Source organism: Crocuta crocuta, unplaced genomic scaffold, assembly GCF_008692635.1.
Source record: "Crocuta crocuta isolate KB4526 unplaced genomic scaffold, BGI_CrCroc_1.0 scaffold439, whole genome shotgun sequence".
Lineage (NCBI taxonomy): Eukaryota > Metazoa > Chordata > Mammalia > Carnivora > Hyaenidae > Crocuta > Crocuta crocuta.
This window is the reverse complement of record NW_027532838.1, coordinates 737,919-755,182: the sequence shown is the minus strand read 5'-3', so window position 1 is coordinate 755,182 and position 17,264 is coordinate 737,919. Positions and strand designations below refer to the sequence as shown.

The window sequence follows — 17,264 nt, the reverse complement described above, 5'->3', positions numbered from 1 at the left end:
CTGTTTCAGATTCTGTATCTCCCTCTCTCTTTGACCCTCCCCTACTTAAGCTGTCTCTCTCTCTCTCTCTCTCTCTCTCTTTCTCTCTCTCTCTCTCAGAAATAAATAAAGAAGAAGAGGAAGAGGAAGAGGAGGAGGAGGAGGAGGAGGAGGAGGAAGAAGAAGAAGAAGAAGAAGAAGAAGAAGAAGAAGAAGAAGAAGAAGAAGAAGAAGAAAAGTTTGGTTAGTTCAAAGTAGTTGTTTAAAATGATTAGCAATTCACATATGTCAAAGTACAATTATAGGTAATCTCTAATATGAGCTACAACTCGTATGAATAGGCATGTTGAAAATCATTAGACCTGCTACTTAAAAAAAAAAACAACAGTGAAATATACAAGTCAATTGAACTCTAAATCATAAGATTTGTCAAGAGCACATTGCTTTAACCTGTTAACTTTGTGAGTAGGTGAAAAAAATGGATCAATGAAACCAAAAAATGGTGGGAGAAGGCAAGTCTAGATTCTGGGATCTTAAGCCAGACTGGAATGAATAGGCAAAATGTGGCATGTGGGTTAGTTTATCAAGAAAGATATAGAGAGAGCCAGGTTATGTGGGTAATCAGGTAGAGGCATGTCCAAGAACATAGATCTTTCATCAAAAGTTTATGTTGAACATGAAAGATCCAAAATTTCTTTGAACATGTATAAAGCTAATCATCAAAGATAGATTCCTATACTTTGATATTTTGCCAAAGGCAAAATAATAATCACATACTGAATACCCTAATATCAGTTTAAACAAATACAACAGTATGAGTGTATCTAAAGTTCTTTGAAAAACTGGAGACACTTCGGGAACATTTATTGAATATTAACATACAATTGAATATTAAGATACAAGGGCACTTACTAAAAACATCCAGTCTGGTCTGAAGTCCCATCTGCTCCAGTGACTAACACTAGTGCCTGTGGTACAATTTTACTATTTGTAGAATGGAGATAAGAATAGTCCCACCTCCTAGAGAGGTAAAGAGAACTAAATAATTTAATAAATGAAAGCACTAAGAACAATGCCTGGAGCAGAGTCAACGCTCCTCAAGTGTTAGACAGAACTTACCAATGTAAAAAGAAATTGCAATGAATGTACTCCTTTTTCACTGATGTGGGAAAGCTGAAAACTATTTCATTATCTGTCAAATTGAAGATATACAATTAATTTATTTACTATTTTTGGTAATAAAATGTTTTTAATTTTAACTGATTTTTTAATGTACATGTTTTATTTCCAATTATTGTAAAAACATATCAAAGAAAATGATGTCGGTGCTGATGTTAGAAAAAAATCATCACCTTGCAATATTCAAGTTAGAAGATAAATGATTTAAATCAGTCAATTTGGATTCAAAGTAATGCAGCAATGTAAGGTAATATAAAACATTAATCCATCTATAAAAACTGTATTTTTATTAATATTAAACTTTCTTAAATAGTGTAATTCTGAACATTGCAATGCACAATATAAACATTTTTTATGCAATATACTAATTGTGTGTGTGTGCATGTGCATGTATATGCTTCAGTAAAAGATATTAACACTGAGGGTCACCTGGGTGTCTGAGCTGGTTAAACATTTGACTCTTGGTTTCTGCTCAAGTTATGATCTCACAGTTGTGAGTTTGAGCCCCACATCGCACTCTGTTGATGGTGCAGAGCCTGCTTGGGATTCTCTCTCTCTCATTCCATTTCTCTGCACCCCCCCGCCCCACCGCTTGCACACACGTTTGCTCTCTCTCAAAATAGATAAATATTAAAAAGATATTGACACTGATATGGAAACATTCTTCACTAGCATGATTTTTAAAATTTGGCTTTATTAGTTGAATCTTCAGTTTTATACCACACTAAAATAAGAGTAAGATTAAAATAAAAGAATTCATATCACTCTAATTATAAATAAAAATATTCATACATTATGTATAAATATACATGGAAATATTTGCAAACATATCCCTAAGTTATTAAATATACACTTATTAAAGTAATAAATATTCAGTATAATAAACTCAAGAGCAAATAGAAACATATGGAAAAAATGGTTGTAATCTTACTAATCAAAGATCATTTATATTAAATTTCATTTATCTATTTTACTAAAATATATACAACATATATATCTCTATCTATAATAATTACCTGAACCAAAATATTAACAGTGCTGAAACTGAGATTCTGTGTGTATATTTGTGTGTGTGTGTGTGGATGTGTGTTTATTTACCTTACCCAAATTAAGTTGGATTTATAAATCATGCTGGAGTATAAGGATTACGACAACACTCAGTATGCTAGTTGGGAATTTTGAACTCAGTTCCCTTCTTCATGCTCTCCTTTCTGCTAACTGTGCTTCTAGGGCTCCCATATCTGCCCTATTGAATATCAAAGTCTATGAAAATAATATTTATAATACACACATATAATACATTAAAAGTACTACATAATTTACACTTATATTACATAAACATACACACACACACACCTCTACATCTTAAAGTTGTAATATTAGAGAAAGAAGAGACCAATCATGATGGAATTTTTACTTTTCTACCATCATATTTTCTTACATGACCTCAAATGTGAGTTCATGGACATTATTCTTTTTAAGGTATAGTTTTTCTAGATATTGTTTATTTATCTTTTTAAGATATTGGACAATAATTTTAGTTTCATTCAATTTCCATTCTTTATCATTTTAATTTCAGCCATATAAGTTGGTATAGGCTTACCCATTAGGAAATTATGAAAATATAATAATCATGTATGAATAATCATGTATGTATAAAAGCTTTACTATTTTAAAGCTTTCATTTTTGCGAGTGTGCTAACAGGCAGTTATGGACTGTTGAATTATGGAGAAAGGCACACAGGCTTGATGAGTAAGAGCGGAAAGACTGTCATTTCTCTAAATACACACACACACACACACACACACACACACACACACACACACGATTTAAAAAGCCTTCCTTTTCTAGAGGACCTGAGCCAAAAGCAATGCATTTCTTTAGTCAAATATAACCAGTGTTACCTATTACACAAGCTCACTTGATTTCTTTTTCTCAAAATAGAACTTAAAACTCTCTTCATATAAAAACACTGAATGATGTTTTATTTCAGTGTTAAACAGAGACCTCTGAAAATAGCATTTGCATTAAAGAAATTAATAGCACTTACATTTTAATTGTTATTATGTACAGAATCAGATTTGATTAAGGGATAATGGACTTATCATTGATCATCCAAACCATAGCAGATTTTGAGATTTATCATTTGAATTGTTAACAGTTACTAACACTGTAAATAACACAAACCCAAGTGACTATTTAATCATTTAAATTGCCACAATAAACAAAACACTGCCACTCAATGCAAAGATGCTTTAATGGAGATAAAGCAATCTCTCAAAATTTTCAGTGGGCACATTTGTTTCCTAATCAGAATTATCATTATGTGTCTTTAATAGTGACTTATTTTTCATTATCTCAATGATGTCATCACCCTATAATTGGGATTACAGATAAAGCTTTTTCATGATCATGAAGGACTCAGTGAACTCCTACTCTCAGTTCAATTATTACAACAATTTTAAACCCATGTACAAGCTAATTATAAGACAGCATGAGTAGCCAGATTGAATATAAATAATATCAATGGTTCATGTTCTCACAGCAGGATTCTGTTAAACACTTACTATAAATAACCAATTTTTTAAGTGTTACCAGGAAAATGTGCTTAAAAAATGATTTCCTGTGTTATAATACTATAAGCCAACCATTCTACATTTCTATACCATTCTGCTATATATTTTCTTCTGAATTAAAGTTTTCTCCATCTATTGTTGCAGCACTAAAGTTTATGGATATCATGTGTATTGTGCTATAAATTTAAAGACTATTTGGGTTAGTACACATAGAGTAGCCATCAAATAGGTACCTTCAAATAGGTATGGATTCGATGATATTAAAACATATATTTAGGAGAAGTTTTAACATCTAATATGACTTCATTATAATTACAGAGCTATGATTTCAGCTTAGATCATGATCTCATGGTTTGTGAGTTCAAGCCCCATGTCAGGCTATGTTCTGACAGCTGGAGCCTGCCTGAGATTTTCTCTCTCCCTCCATCTCTCTGTCCTTACCCCACTTGTGCTTGTGCATTCTCAATCTCTCTCAAAATCAAAATCAAAATCAATAAACATTAAAAAATATAATAAAATTCTAAATTACAGCAACATGATGCTGTAGAAAAAGATGACTGTGAGCCAAGAAATGTAGACTCATTTACTGATCAGCTATATTATAAAAGGCAAACCATTTTATTATTTTGGTTTAGTTTTGATTTTCTGTATGTGAGAATTGAGCTAAATTATATCAATAGTTAAAACTATATAGCATCAAAGCAAATTTTTGCTTATAAATTAACAAAATATCAATGAAACAAATGAAGAAAAATAGTAAGATACATTAAAAAAGCAATAAATTCAAAGATCAATTTCCCAGAGAAGTTTCTTTTTGTCAAATAATTTAATGTTTTAAAACTTTACAGAAATTCTAAATTAACTCTAGAGAAGTAAACACATGAGAAAAGGATTTCTTTCTAAAACAATATTTGAAATTTGTATTATAATGAAAGGGAAATATTAATTTTGTATTTATATACAAAGATGCTTATAAAATTCACAGGAAAATTAAATATTTAACTGTTCTACTTTTGGCATTTCAGAAACATAATTTCATCTTTCAATCATATTTTTATCTTGCTATAGCTGATTACTTTATAGAGTTTATATTCTAAATACTTATAATTAGGTAGGTATATGACACTACAATCAAATTTCAAAAATAAATCGAATATTATTTCAATATGGGCACTGATGTGGAAAGATTGAATTTCAACATTAAAAACTGATTTAACTCAATAAAGAAAAGAGGACAGAGAGCTTTCGTTTACTAAACTTGTCTCCCGAATAACATTGCTTACTAGATGAAAGGAAGCCTAAGAGTCATGCTCCCAGTCCAGAGACAAAGATGTAGGAATCATAATACCCATCAACTTCCTTTTGTTACCTTATGCTTAGTGTGGAGCCAGGGGGGCTGGTGTTTTACTTAGTGGTCTACAGCGTCAACTCTTACCAGTCCCTGAAACACTTCTGTCACAAAAAGGCTACTCCCTACTAGTGATGGGGCAGGTGAGGTTTCTTTGGTTCTTCTTCTTTTTATTTTTTTAAGTTTATTTATGTTGAGAGAGAGAGAGAGACAGACTCTGTGGGCAGTGGAGGCTAGAGAGAGAGGGAATGAGAGAGAATACCAAGCAGGGTCTGTGCTGTCAGTGCAAAGCCTGACGTGGGGCTCAATCTCATGAACAGTGGGATCATGACCTGAGCTGAAACCAAGAGTTGGATGTCTAAACAACTGAGCCACCCAGGCGCCCCTGGGTTCTTCTGCTCCAACTAGTTTAGTTTCCTCTGCTGATACAACACATTATCCCAAACTTAGTGGCTCAAAACAATGTACATTTTTTAATTGCAATTCTGGAGTTTCAGACTCTAAACTTCATGTTTCTGGGCTGAAGTATGGTGCCATGGGGCTGGCTCTTTCTGGAGTCTTTCACGAAGAATTCATTTGCTTGTGTTTGCTAGAATCTCAAGACATCTCCATTCCTTGGCTTGTAGGTCTTTCATTGGCTCTACTCCTATCAAAATACTGCCTGTTCTGCTCAACCCTCCTGACTCCAGACTTTTGCCATTACATTGGACTCACTGGAATAATCCAGAATAATCTTGGCATCAAAAGATGCTTACTAATCACATAGGCAAGGTCTGTTTTCCCAGTATGATATTCACAGATTCCTGGAATTAGGCTGTGGATATCTTTGTGGGGCTATTGTTCAGTTTACCACAAAATTCAATCTAAATTTTTTTTAATGTTTATTTATTTTTGAGAAAAAGAGACAAAACGTGAGCGAGAGAGGGGCAGAGAGAGAGAGGGAGACACAGAATCCAAACCAGGCTCTAAGCTCTGAGCTGTTAACACAAGGCCTAATGCAGGTCTCAAACTCATGAATGGCGAGATCATGACCTGAGCTGAAGTCGGATGGCCAACCGACTGAACCACCCAGGCGTCCCACCACAAACCTCAATCTTAGATCTTCTGAGCCTGGTCCTGTGGATAATGCCTTCCACATCTTCCTCTCAGCCAGCAGTCTTTCTGTGGTGGCTTCTGGGCAGGAATTTTTTGTCCCTTCCTAGCATTAGAAGATTTCTCCTTTGAATTGGGGCAGTGTTGACCCCAAAGATTTTGTACCCATTTCTCTCACTGTAAGCCTCTCCCATGGGAAATGCCTGAGTCCTGGGGGATGGAATATTTTCTATATCTCTTATATATTTTTTGTCCCTTCCCCTGAAGCAGGGAATTTTTTATAAGCAAAGGTTAGTGAAGGTTTGCTGCCTCTTCTCCATCAGTTTAAGGTTTTTGGTTTAAAAAGAAAAGTACATGGACACTTAGATTCTTTCTATGTTTTGGCTATTGTTGAGAGTGTTGCTATGAACATTGGGGTACATGTGTCCCTATGCATCAGCACTCCTGTATCCCTTGGGTAAATTCCTAGCAGTGCTACTGCTGGGTCATAGGGGAGTTCTATTGTTAATTTTTTGAGGAACTTCCACACTGTTTTCCAGAGCAGTTGCACTAGTTTACATTCCTACCAACAGTTTAGGAGGGTGCCCATTTCTCCACATCCTCGCCAGCATCTAGAGTCTCCTGATTTGTTCATTTTAGCCACTCTGACCAGCATGAGGTGGTGTCTCAGTGTGGTTTTGATAATAAACTATATTTAGAAGAAGAAGGAAGAGGAGGAGGAGGAGGAGAAGGAGAAGGAGAAGGAGAAGGAGAAGGAGAAGAAGAAGAAGAAGAAGAAGAAGAAGAAGAAGAAGAAGAAGAAGAAGAAGAAGAGTAGTACAAGGAAAGCAGTTGTCATGTGTCCCATCCTTGTAGCTCATCACTACAAGGGCACATCTTTTAAGGCAGAGGTGATGCTGTGGGAGAACGTTCCTGGTCCACACTATTTAAATCTTGGCATCATTGGCATGTGGAGCCAGATAATTCTTTGTTGTAGTGGCAATCCTGTGCATTTTAGGATGTTTAACAAAGTCCCTGATCTCTACCCACTAGATGCCAGTAGTACTCTATATTACTTTTCTCTTACTGCATAACAAATCATTATAAATGTTGGAGCTTAAACTAATACATATATTTACTGTCTCAGTTTCTGTGGGTCAGAAATCTAGGCATGCTTCACTGAGTCCTCTGCTCAGAATCTCAGAAGGAAGCAGTCTAGATGTTAGCTAGTCTGTGTTCTCATCTGTGGCTCTGGATCTTCTTCCAAGCTCACATAGCTATTGATAGATTTAGTCCCTTGCAGTTGTGAGACTAAGATCCTCAGGTTTCAGAGACCACCTACACTTCCCAGCTACATGGCCCCATTGATACAGTCTTCCCATCATAGAGGCTTGCTTCTTTAAAGCCAGCAAGGTAGAGAAAGAGACCTTTGCTCCCTGGCTAACATGCAGTCTTATGGAATGAAACAGTCAGGGGACTGACATCGGATTACCTTTGCCATAGTTTTTGTTAGAAAAAAGTCAAGTTTCTAACTTGTAAAGTCCCACCCACACTCGAGGGAGAGTGGGAGGTGATTATACAAGGGTGTGTCCTCACATCCCACAACAGCTATAATAACCGAAAAATGTGTTCAGATGTTCCCGAGTGTCCCTTGAAGGACACACAATTCCCCTGAATTGAGAATCCTTGCCCTAAATTGATCATATTTGACCTTCTGGACTTTTTTTAAATATTAGCTGGTTTTGCCTTAACTGATTTTATTCTCCCTCCCACTCCCTGCCAGAGATGAAGTAGTCTGTATGTTCTAGGTCTCCTCTGAGGGATTTGTCACTTTGGGATTTAGTCTCCTTGCTTTTCTTGTGACTTCATTTGGCTGAAGTTCAATGTAATTTATGATATTGTAGATTATCTGGATTTTCTTATTGATTATAAAGGAGCAATAATCCACAGTGGCTTTGTATATTCTATGTTTTAAGAGTGAAACTTCCTCAAAGTATGAAGTTTTTATATTTTATCAAATATAAGGTAAAAACCCAGGCTATTTCTTTGGATATGCCAAATATCCATTATTTTATTTAAACAGTTACCAATAACTAATAAGATTTACTGTACGAGGCAGCAGGGGTTAAGCATAAGAGAAAGTTTCTGCCCTAAAGTAACTAATGATATGAGACTTTGTGATCAAGGCTTCATGTAATATATTCAGAAGTGTAACATAATATGGAAGGTTATTTTCCCTAGGCTTTCTATACAAGTATGAAAATTGAATTGTAATTCTTCTGTGTCCCTGTGGATAAACACTACTTTACTTTTTAAAATTTTGTAATTCAGAAATATCATTTTAATTAATGATATAGTCTTATTTTCATAGGATATGGCATTTAAGTATAGATACTGAAAAAGCTTATTAATCCATATAAAATTATGTCATTGTAATAACTTTTATAAATACTCTGACTTCTTTCTCAGAAAATATAACATGTTTTATCCCTTCTTTGAAATGGAAAGAAGGTTTTATGTTTTTCAAGCAGGTGAACATATAGTTTTAGATCAAGGCAAATATTTATCAATATATGTACCTAAGAAGTTTCTAAGATTTCTCTAGGTATTAGAGAAGTCCATGCATACTAGTGAACTTATTTCACAATCATTGAAACAACAGCTAAAAGATTAGAAATTGCTATGTACTTACTCATCTTATTGTGTAGAATAGAATTGCTAAACTGGTATTAGAATAAATCTTACGAAATTCCCTTTTTTGTTAGTTAAAAAAAGTAAAATATTCAACCTAATAGAATTAAAAAGTGGTATTTTTTCATAATATTGATATCATTTAAAGCATATTGGGAAAAGTTCAAAATATTTGGAGCTCATGGTATTATAAATATTAAAATTTCATTTTTCTGCAGCATCCCACTATTTTTTAAAATATTTGCTCTCTTTTATTATGCTTTTATTATATATTTCTATATGTCTACCATCACAGATCCGGGGCAAATTTAGGACAAGGAGAAATAGCAGAGACACACAACACACAGGATATGAACATAGACACAATTGAACAAGAACTGTCATGATACTGATTAGCAGACACTCGTTTCTTTCTTTTAGAATACATATCTTACTTTAATTTTATTCTTTTTTGATATTCCTGAGATTCTTTTCTAATGACTTTGATTTATTTTTATTGCCTCTTATTTGTAATAATTGAAACATATCAAGTGTTCATTAAATTATCCACATAGTTCACACTTATTGTATTCACTGTACAGTATGAACATGATAGAATATAATTTTGTCCTTTTCTTTGTTTCTCTCTTTATCACTATCCTCTTTCTTTCCTTGGAGCTCAAATGATAAAGCCCATTTGTTAGTGTCTCTCCTAAGGCAACAACTTTCAGTTTCAAACTGATGTTATCTGTGCAACTGCCTTTTTCCTCCAGAACATACTGAATTAGTTTCAGATTGGCTGAAAACCTCTTGTTGTCTGTTGCTATAATTGAACTTCCCAGAACCCACTGCAAATTTTTATTCTTCCTAGTGGGAACTAACCCTTGGGATTTGTTCTCCTTGAGCCTTAATATTATTTTGTAGTGGCTTTTCCCTACAGTGGTTTAAACCTTGGCTAACCTAGATTTATGGAAGAGTTAACATAATTGTAACTCTCCTTATGGTATTTGTTTCTTACTGCACTGGGAATCAAATAATACAAAACTGATCATCATGTTTAGTTATATGAGTATATATGAGACCTCAAAACAACAATAAAGTCAGTAATAATATAAAATTTAATGTTACTCTCGATTCAGAATATTAACCTTAAATACTAACACAAAGTACTTTTATTTTCCTGTTATATTTTTAAGCATGCCTGTTTTCTACTGTACTAAAATACTACTTTAACTCTTTTCATCTGTTATGGTGAATAACACATGAAGTTTACTGTCCATAATTAAGGAGTAACTCAAATTTTACCCAACTGTATAAATTCCTTGGTATGTTTTTATGAAATTAAGGTTTCTTCTCAGATCCACTCAAATGTAATTTTTAGAGAAATTTGCTTGTTGGGTTCTTTTTAAAGACATTGCCATTGGGCATTTTAGAGGTGAATTAGTAATAATAACGAAATCACTGGAGAATATAAAATGAGAGGAGCACAAGGGGTGACTGCTTGAGTCCAAGATACAGTCATGTTGAGGGAATTTGCCATGTATGAAATGATTAATCAGAAATTATAGATGTGTCATGAAGCCCCTCATGGTGACTATATCATACAGAGCTTTCACAGCAATGTCAGGTAGCCAAAGGGAAAGAAAAAAGGTAATCTTGAACTTGCTGCTATGATGAAAGCTGGTCAATCTACAGCTCTTCAGGCTCTCCATTAACACAGCACTGCAGTCACTCAGACACCGAGACTAGTTCAGTATGAGTATGTACCACATTCCCATGTACTCTGTGTTGAGGAGAAGAGAATTTGCCAAGTAAAAACAACACTGAGTTTCTCATGGCTGAAAAAGATCTGTGTATAAGACATGCTCAGAAGTGTTACCACACACAGCAACACCGCAGGGCCTGAGGCGGAGATCTGTTTAGGAAAGTCACACAATCAGTGATTTTCTTAGCTGGAGGTTTAATCTGATTGACCATGATTCCTGTCAATATTCCCTAACCCTGTGACAGAGAAAAGAGAAAGAAATGGGAGTTCAAAGTGGTAGCAGTCCTCCATAAGCAAATAAATCTCAAATTGCTTCCAATGTACAATCAAACCCATTCAACCTGTCCAGAGACAGTACTTGTAAGCAAAGAGTGTCGAGATGGGAGAATGCAGCTTAGTCTGCCATTAATTAATGGCTCAAGGACAAATGCTCAAGTTTAATACCTAAGGTATTAAGCTTATCACTTTATTATTCTCCATGTAAGACATTTTTGCTCCTATATATTTGGAAACAAGATATCCTAAGCAATACCCACACTTCCAATATCAGTATATCAATACATGTCTGTATCAATATGTCTGTGTCTGAAAAGTGTTAATATAATCCTAGTTACTGATTAAAACATTTTCTGACTGAAAATGTTCTGTTAATTCTGCAATAAGCGTCCTCCACTGATGAGAATTCTAATAGAATTTGTGCCTCCTGCAATTGCTAAATTGAAAGTTGTCATACATACGATGTGTATATGACATGTACGTGAATATCTATACTTTATAGTTTTTTTTCTATTTGCATAAGCTATTGCATCCTTTCAAGCAATAGGAAGTTTTGTCTGCCCCAGTACACAGTTTCAACAAACTTCATGCTGTAGCATCCTCTCTTTTATCCCAAGTGTTTTCAGACTATGTTCTGCTGTTTGTGTGGGGTGGGATGGGACAAAGAGGATGGAGAGGTGATTTAGCTTTTGTTAAATAAGAAGTTAAAAGGAAAAAAAAACCTAGTTCTGTAGAATGAAGGATTGTGTTCATAATATTATTCAAATATTTTGGTTAAATTAAGTATATGTAAGAAATCCATATGCAAATTATTTTACACAAAACATATATTTTCTTAGTAAGTGTGTGCTTTGTTTGAAAAACAAGAAAGTAATCAAATTAGAAGGTTAAAGGGGGTGCTTGAGTGGCTCAGTTGGTTTAGCGTCTGACTTGGGCTCAGGTCATGATCTCACGGATAGTGGGTTCAAGCCTTGCGTCAGGTTCTGTACTAACAGCTAGCTCAGAGCTTGGAACCTGCTTCAGATTGTGTGTCTCCCTCTCTCTCTCTTAGAAATAAATTAAACATTAATTTAAAAAAAAAAGAAGGTTAAAGGACATGTTTTGTATTCAAGATCTCAATGCCAAAGGCTAGGGGCAAATGACAAAACATACTTCTTTGTCTGAATAATTCAATATGGATTAACAATATCTTCATATGGCCAAGCTATATAAAATTATAGTATAGCTCATGTCTCCTTGAATAGTAAGGTCATAGAGTCATAAGGTTCCCAAATATTGAGTGTTATATAACATGTTATTATAGTTGAACCTAATATTCTGGAATATATATATTCTATAGTTCATGTTTTTATAGACTCTAAATAAATCCTTTTATTCCTCTCAGAAAATCCTGATTTTTAGTCAGAATTCATACAACTTACCCCACACCTTTTGTAATCAGCATTATGAGTCTATAACCAGACTACATAATCTTTATAAAGAAATTGTACAAAATAGTTTCTAAATTTGGACCTAAATATTCTCTGTGAGGTTAATATTAGTAATAACTTTTTACTACTTAGTGATTACAATTACACTCTGAGAAATATCAAAACTAAAATTTGAGTCAAAGGAAGTTCCCAGAAGGCATGTTTCCAAACATCAATAGTCTCATTAATCCATTTTCATAAATATGTTCTTACTCAGAGCTAAATTATCAGGACTTGGTGATAAAGGAAAATCTTTTTCACCCTCACTTATACTTCTTAATAATGCTCAGTAATAATTGGTGTTTTGAGACTATAAAGATGCAGTAATCAGCAATACATTTGGTCCCATATCATTGAACCTATAAATCATATCTGGAAATTGGAAAACGCTTACTACCACACATTTGTGGTGTTATGTTTTTAGAACAGATTCACAGCAAAACTGTGAGGAGGGTAAAAATATTTCCTATCTATCTCCTGCTCCCCACACCTATAGACACTCTCATTTCCAATAATACTGAACAGAGTAATACATCTATTATAATTAATGAATCGACATTGATATAATTAGAGTTGATAGTTTACATTACTGTTCACTCTTGATGTTGTACATTTTATGAATTTAGTCAAATGTATAATGATACATATCCATCACTATAGCTTGATAAAGAGATTTCCATTGTCTTAAAAACCCTCTGTGTTTCCCCAATTCATCCCTCTCCCTTCCCCTAACCCAACACTGACAATTTTGCCTTTTCCGGAATGCCATATAGTTGGACTCAAATATATGTAGTCTTTTCAGATTGGATTATTTCACTTAGTAATATGCACTCAAATTCCTCCATGTCTTTTCATGGCTAGATAGTTCATTTCTTTTTAGTGCTGAATAATATTCCATTGTCTGAATATACTACAAATTGTTTATCTGTTCATCTACCAATGGGTCATCTTGGTTGCTTCCTATTTTGGGCAATTATGAATAAAGCTACTATAAACATCCAAGTGAAGTGTTTATGTGGATATAAGTTCTCAGCTCCTTTAGGTAAATGCCAAGTTGTTCAATTGCTGGATCATATGTTAAGAGTATGTTTAGTTTTATAAGAAATTTGCCAGTTTTTTTTTTTTTTCTAAAGTGCTTTTAACATTTTGCATCTCCACCGGTAATGAGAGTTCCTGTTGCTTCACATTCTCACTAGCANAATAAAGCTACTATAAACATCCGTGAAGTGTTTATGTGGATATAAGTTCTCAGCTCCTTTAGGTAAATGCCAAGTTGTTCAATTGCTGGATCATATGTTAAGAGTATGTTTAGTTTTATAAGAAATTTGCCAGTTTTTTTTTTTTCTAAAGTGCTTTTAACATTTTGCATCTCCACCAGTAATGAGAGTTCCTGTTGCTTCACATTCTCACTAGCATTTGGTGTTAGGGTTCCAGATTTTGGACATTCTAATAGATGTACTAAAAAAGCTCACTGTTTTGCTTTTTCCTGATGACATATGAAGTACAACATCACCTGAATATCTTCTTTGGTGAAATGTCTGTAAAGGTCTTTAGTCCATATATTAATCAGTTTGTTTTCTTATTGTTGGGTTTTCATGGCTCCTTGCATATTTTGGATAACAGTCCTTTATGCATATTTTGGATAACAGTCCTTTATCAGATGTGTCTTGTATCAGTAATTTATGTGGCCCTTTTTCTAATTTTATTGGCATCCTCTTTTGCAGAATGGACATTTAAGAATTGTATGTCTAGCTTATCAATTATTTCTGTCATGTACCATTTCTTTGGTGTTATATATATTAAAGCAATCACCATTCTCAAAGTCATCTAACTTTTCTACTATGTCATACTATCTGAAACAAATACAGTTTCATTTTTTCCTCACCAAACTATAACTTTTATTTATTTTTATTGTTTTATTGCATTAATTAGAACTTCTAAGGTACAATGTTGAAAGGAGAGGTCAGAGGAATATTCTTGCTTTGTTCATGATCACAGAGAGAAAGGTTCTAGTGTCTCACTATTAAGCATGATGTTAGTTGTAGATTTTATTTTGTATCCTTTTTCATGTTGAGGAAGATCCCTCCATTCTTTGTGATATTATTTTTATTAATAAAAACTTTATATTGTAGAAATAAAATACAGTTAAAATAAAATGTAGAAATAAAAATGGCTTGCATGCAACACAACTAGAAAAAGTGACACATACTCATGCATTTATTTCACACAGATTGAACTTATGTAGCAGGCACTAACATTTTACTTGTTTTAGCAGATAGGAAAATTGAAGGTTTGAGAGAAAAATTTGCTCACAATTTACAGCAAATAAATTACTAAATTGTTAATAGAACCCAAAACTTTTGGCAAATCTGTTCTTTCTATGAATTTAAAGTCTCTGCTTAGAATAAATGCAAACTTACCAGACACCTTGGCATTCATTATTTGAATATCTATCCAAGAGTTTATCTACATCCCAAAGTTTATAATTGAATGTTGACTCCTCTGACTTATGATATGGGCATATTGTGATAACTAGTGTTTTGTTTTGTTTTTTTAATTTTGAAACTATACGCAAAGTTTCATTTTTTGGAAACCTTAGTAACAATAAGAGTTTAAAACAGGATGGAGGGCTAAGATAGCATCAGGATCTTATGCTCATTTGGTCCCTACGCATAACATCAACCTGAGAACTCACATTAAATAATTGCATAACTAAAGGAAGAGCCGAGGCCACATAGCAGGAGGTAGGAAGTGCAGAGATGTGGTTTAGGAGAGAAAAGTATTCATTTTGAGTGCTTTGAAGAAGAGTGAGCCCTGGTCACAGAGAAAAACAAGAAAAAGCAGAGCATACAGGGAAATGCACTAGGAGAAAACACTTCCCCAAAGTTACTGGCTGAGAAAACTGAGAAGGACTGATTTTCATGAGTTTTTACAACGTTAGGGCTCAAAGACTGGAGTTTTAAAGGACTGAGAGATTGGCTAGGATAGAGCCCTGGGTGTACTGCCCTACATCTGGAGAGAAGGCAGGAAGCATCCCCAGGGCAGAAGGGGTATCTAAGGAGCACCTAAGGCTTACTTACAGGAGAGAAACTATGCTCCTCTTGAAGCACATGTGTGAGAGACAGAGTTCCCAGAGAGACCTCTCCCAGGACAAAGGAGCCAGCAGGCACCATTTCCCTCCCCTGTTCCTTGGTATAGACAGAGAACCACCTGCTGAGTCTGGGTGGCTAGCCCAGACATTGACTGCCTCTTCAGATTATGTAATTACTAATGTTATTTACTTTCAAGTAAAACAAAACAAAACAAATATATAAAGAGGATAGTTACAATAGTATATTTAATTCTTTGTTCTTGACACTAAATACCATGGTTTAGTTTACTGAATTCAACATCAGTCTCAGTTATTAATTGTTGTATTGTAAAATCTAATGAATTATGTCTCTATTTCATTCTAGGTAAGTCCCAGACATTGATGTTTATATATTTTTTAACTTTTCCAATGTTTGTTTATTTTTGAGAGAGTCAGAGCACGAGGAAGGGAAGGACAGAGAGAGAGGGAGACACAGGCTCTGAGCCTCCAGGCTCCAGGCTCTGGAAGCTGTCAGCACAGAACCCAATGGAGGGTTTGAATCCACAGACTGTATGATCATGACCTGAGCTGAAGTTGGACACTTAAGTGACTGAGCCACCCAGGAGCCCCCACTGGTATTTTTAATGCTGTCTCTTCCTTATCCTTTGCGTTGTCTTCTGATTTCTTTTCAGATGCAATTTTTTTTTCTTTTTAGCTTCTATCCTCCATACCTCTTAATTTCTCTTTTCTCTTTTCAATCTCCTTTACTCCATGTGTTAGGGATTGATTTCCTTTTAGAACTCAAATTCACTAAATCTCTAGTCAAAAGTGTCTAATCTATATTTTATCCCTTTTTTAAGCCTTTGTCAATACTTATAGATGTTCAAGATTTCTGCTTTGTACATTTTATGTCAAATGTTTATAGGTTCAGAACTACTTGTGGTTCTTTTGTTATTTTTTGAACATTAAACTTTTAATTATTAAAGAACTACTCAAACAGTTACCTTATAGCACTGTTGGTCTTCATTTTCCATTTTTGTTAGCTTTGCCTGGTTCCTCGCATGTGTTGCAAATTCTTGGTTGAGTGCTCATTGTAAATGATTGAATTTGTTCTCTTTTTTCCTCTTAATTGTCTAGATGCTTACTGATGGATAGCTTTACAGTGACTCACCAGTAGACTCAGACTTCATAGACTAAAACTCAGACTTACATTAATGGTTCTGATAACTTGGCCCATGAATATTTTACAGTTCTCACATCTGGGTCAAAATATTATCATTTCTTTCCTGGTTAAATAGAGGACTGGTTTCCTCCCAATTGCTTACCTAGTGTGATGAAAATGTATTAGATTGTTGAAGAGCCTAAAGTCAAGTTGTCTGGTTTCACTCAAGAATATGTCTTTGTTTTTTTCTAATATCTTGCTTGCTGACTTAAATGTCTCGTCTGCCTTCTAGTGCAAAAATATCTGTTCTCATTCCATTTGATAAAAATTTTTTAACATTATTTACATACCATTATGCATATTTTAAAACATACACCTATATCATGTATTTATGAAGGATAAATGGAAATATTAAAAAAGTATTATCTTAGGTATTCAAAAATTACATAACTTTGTATAACTTTATTATATGTCATAAAGCCTACTAGTGGCTGCACATGCATCATTCTATAATTTAGCACTTCCTGATTACAGAAAATAGCTTAAGAAATCACTAAATGCAGTAAGTAATACTTAAGTTGACTCTAGACACTCCATCTTTAATTTTGGTATTCCAGCTTTAATTTGGGGGATCAGTTTGGTTCTCTTTATGGCTACACAATTGTGCCATATTTCTTTACTCACATAGCATCGATTTT

The 17,264-nt window shown here is 34.2% G+C and overlaps 1 long non-coding RNA gene across 1 annotated transcript in view; it reads right to left on the bottom strand.

Moving 5' to 3' along the window:
* Positions 1–17,264, bottom strand: part of LOC144216058 (uncharacterized) — a 39,596-nt gene that overhangs the window by 9,841 nt on the left and 12,491 nt on the right. The window contains exon 2 of the long non-coding RNA XR_013330554.1: positions 1,099–1,171. This is a non-coding gene — a long non-coding RNA (uncharacterized LOC144216058). The remainder of the gene's footprint in view (positions 1–1,098; positions 1,172–17,264) is intronic.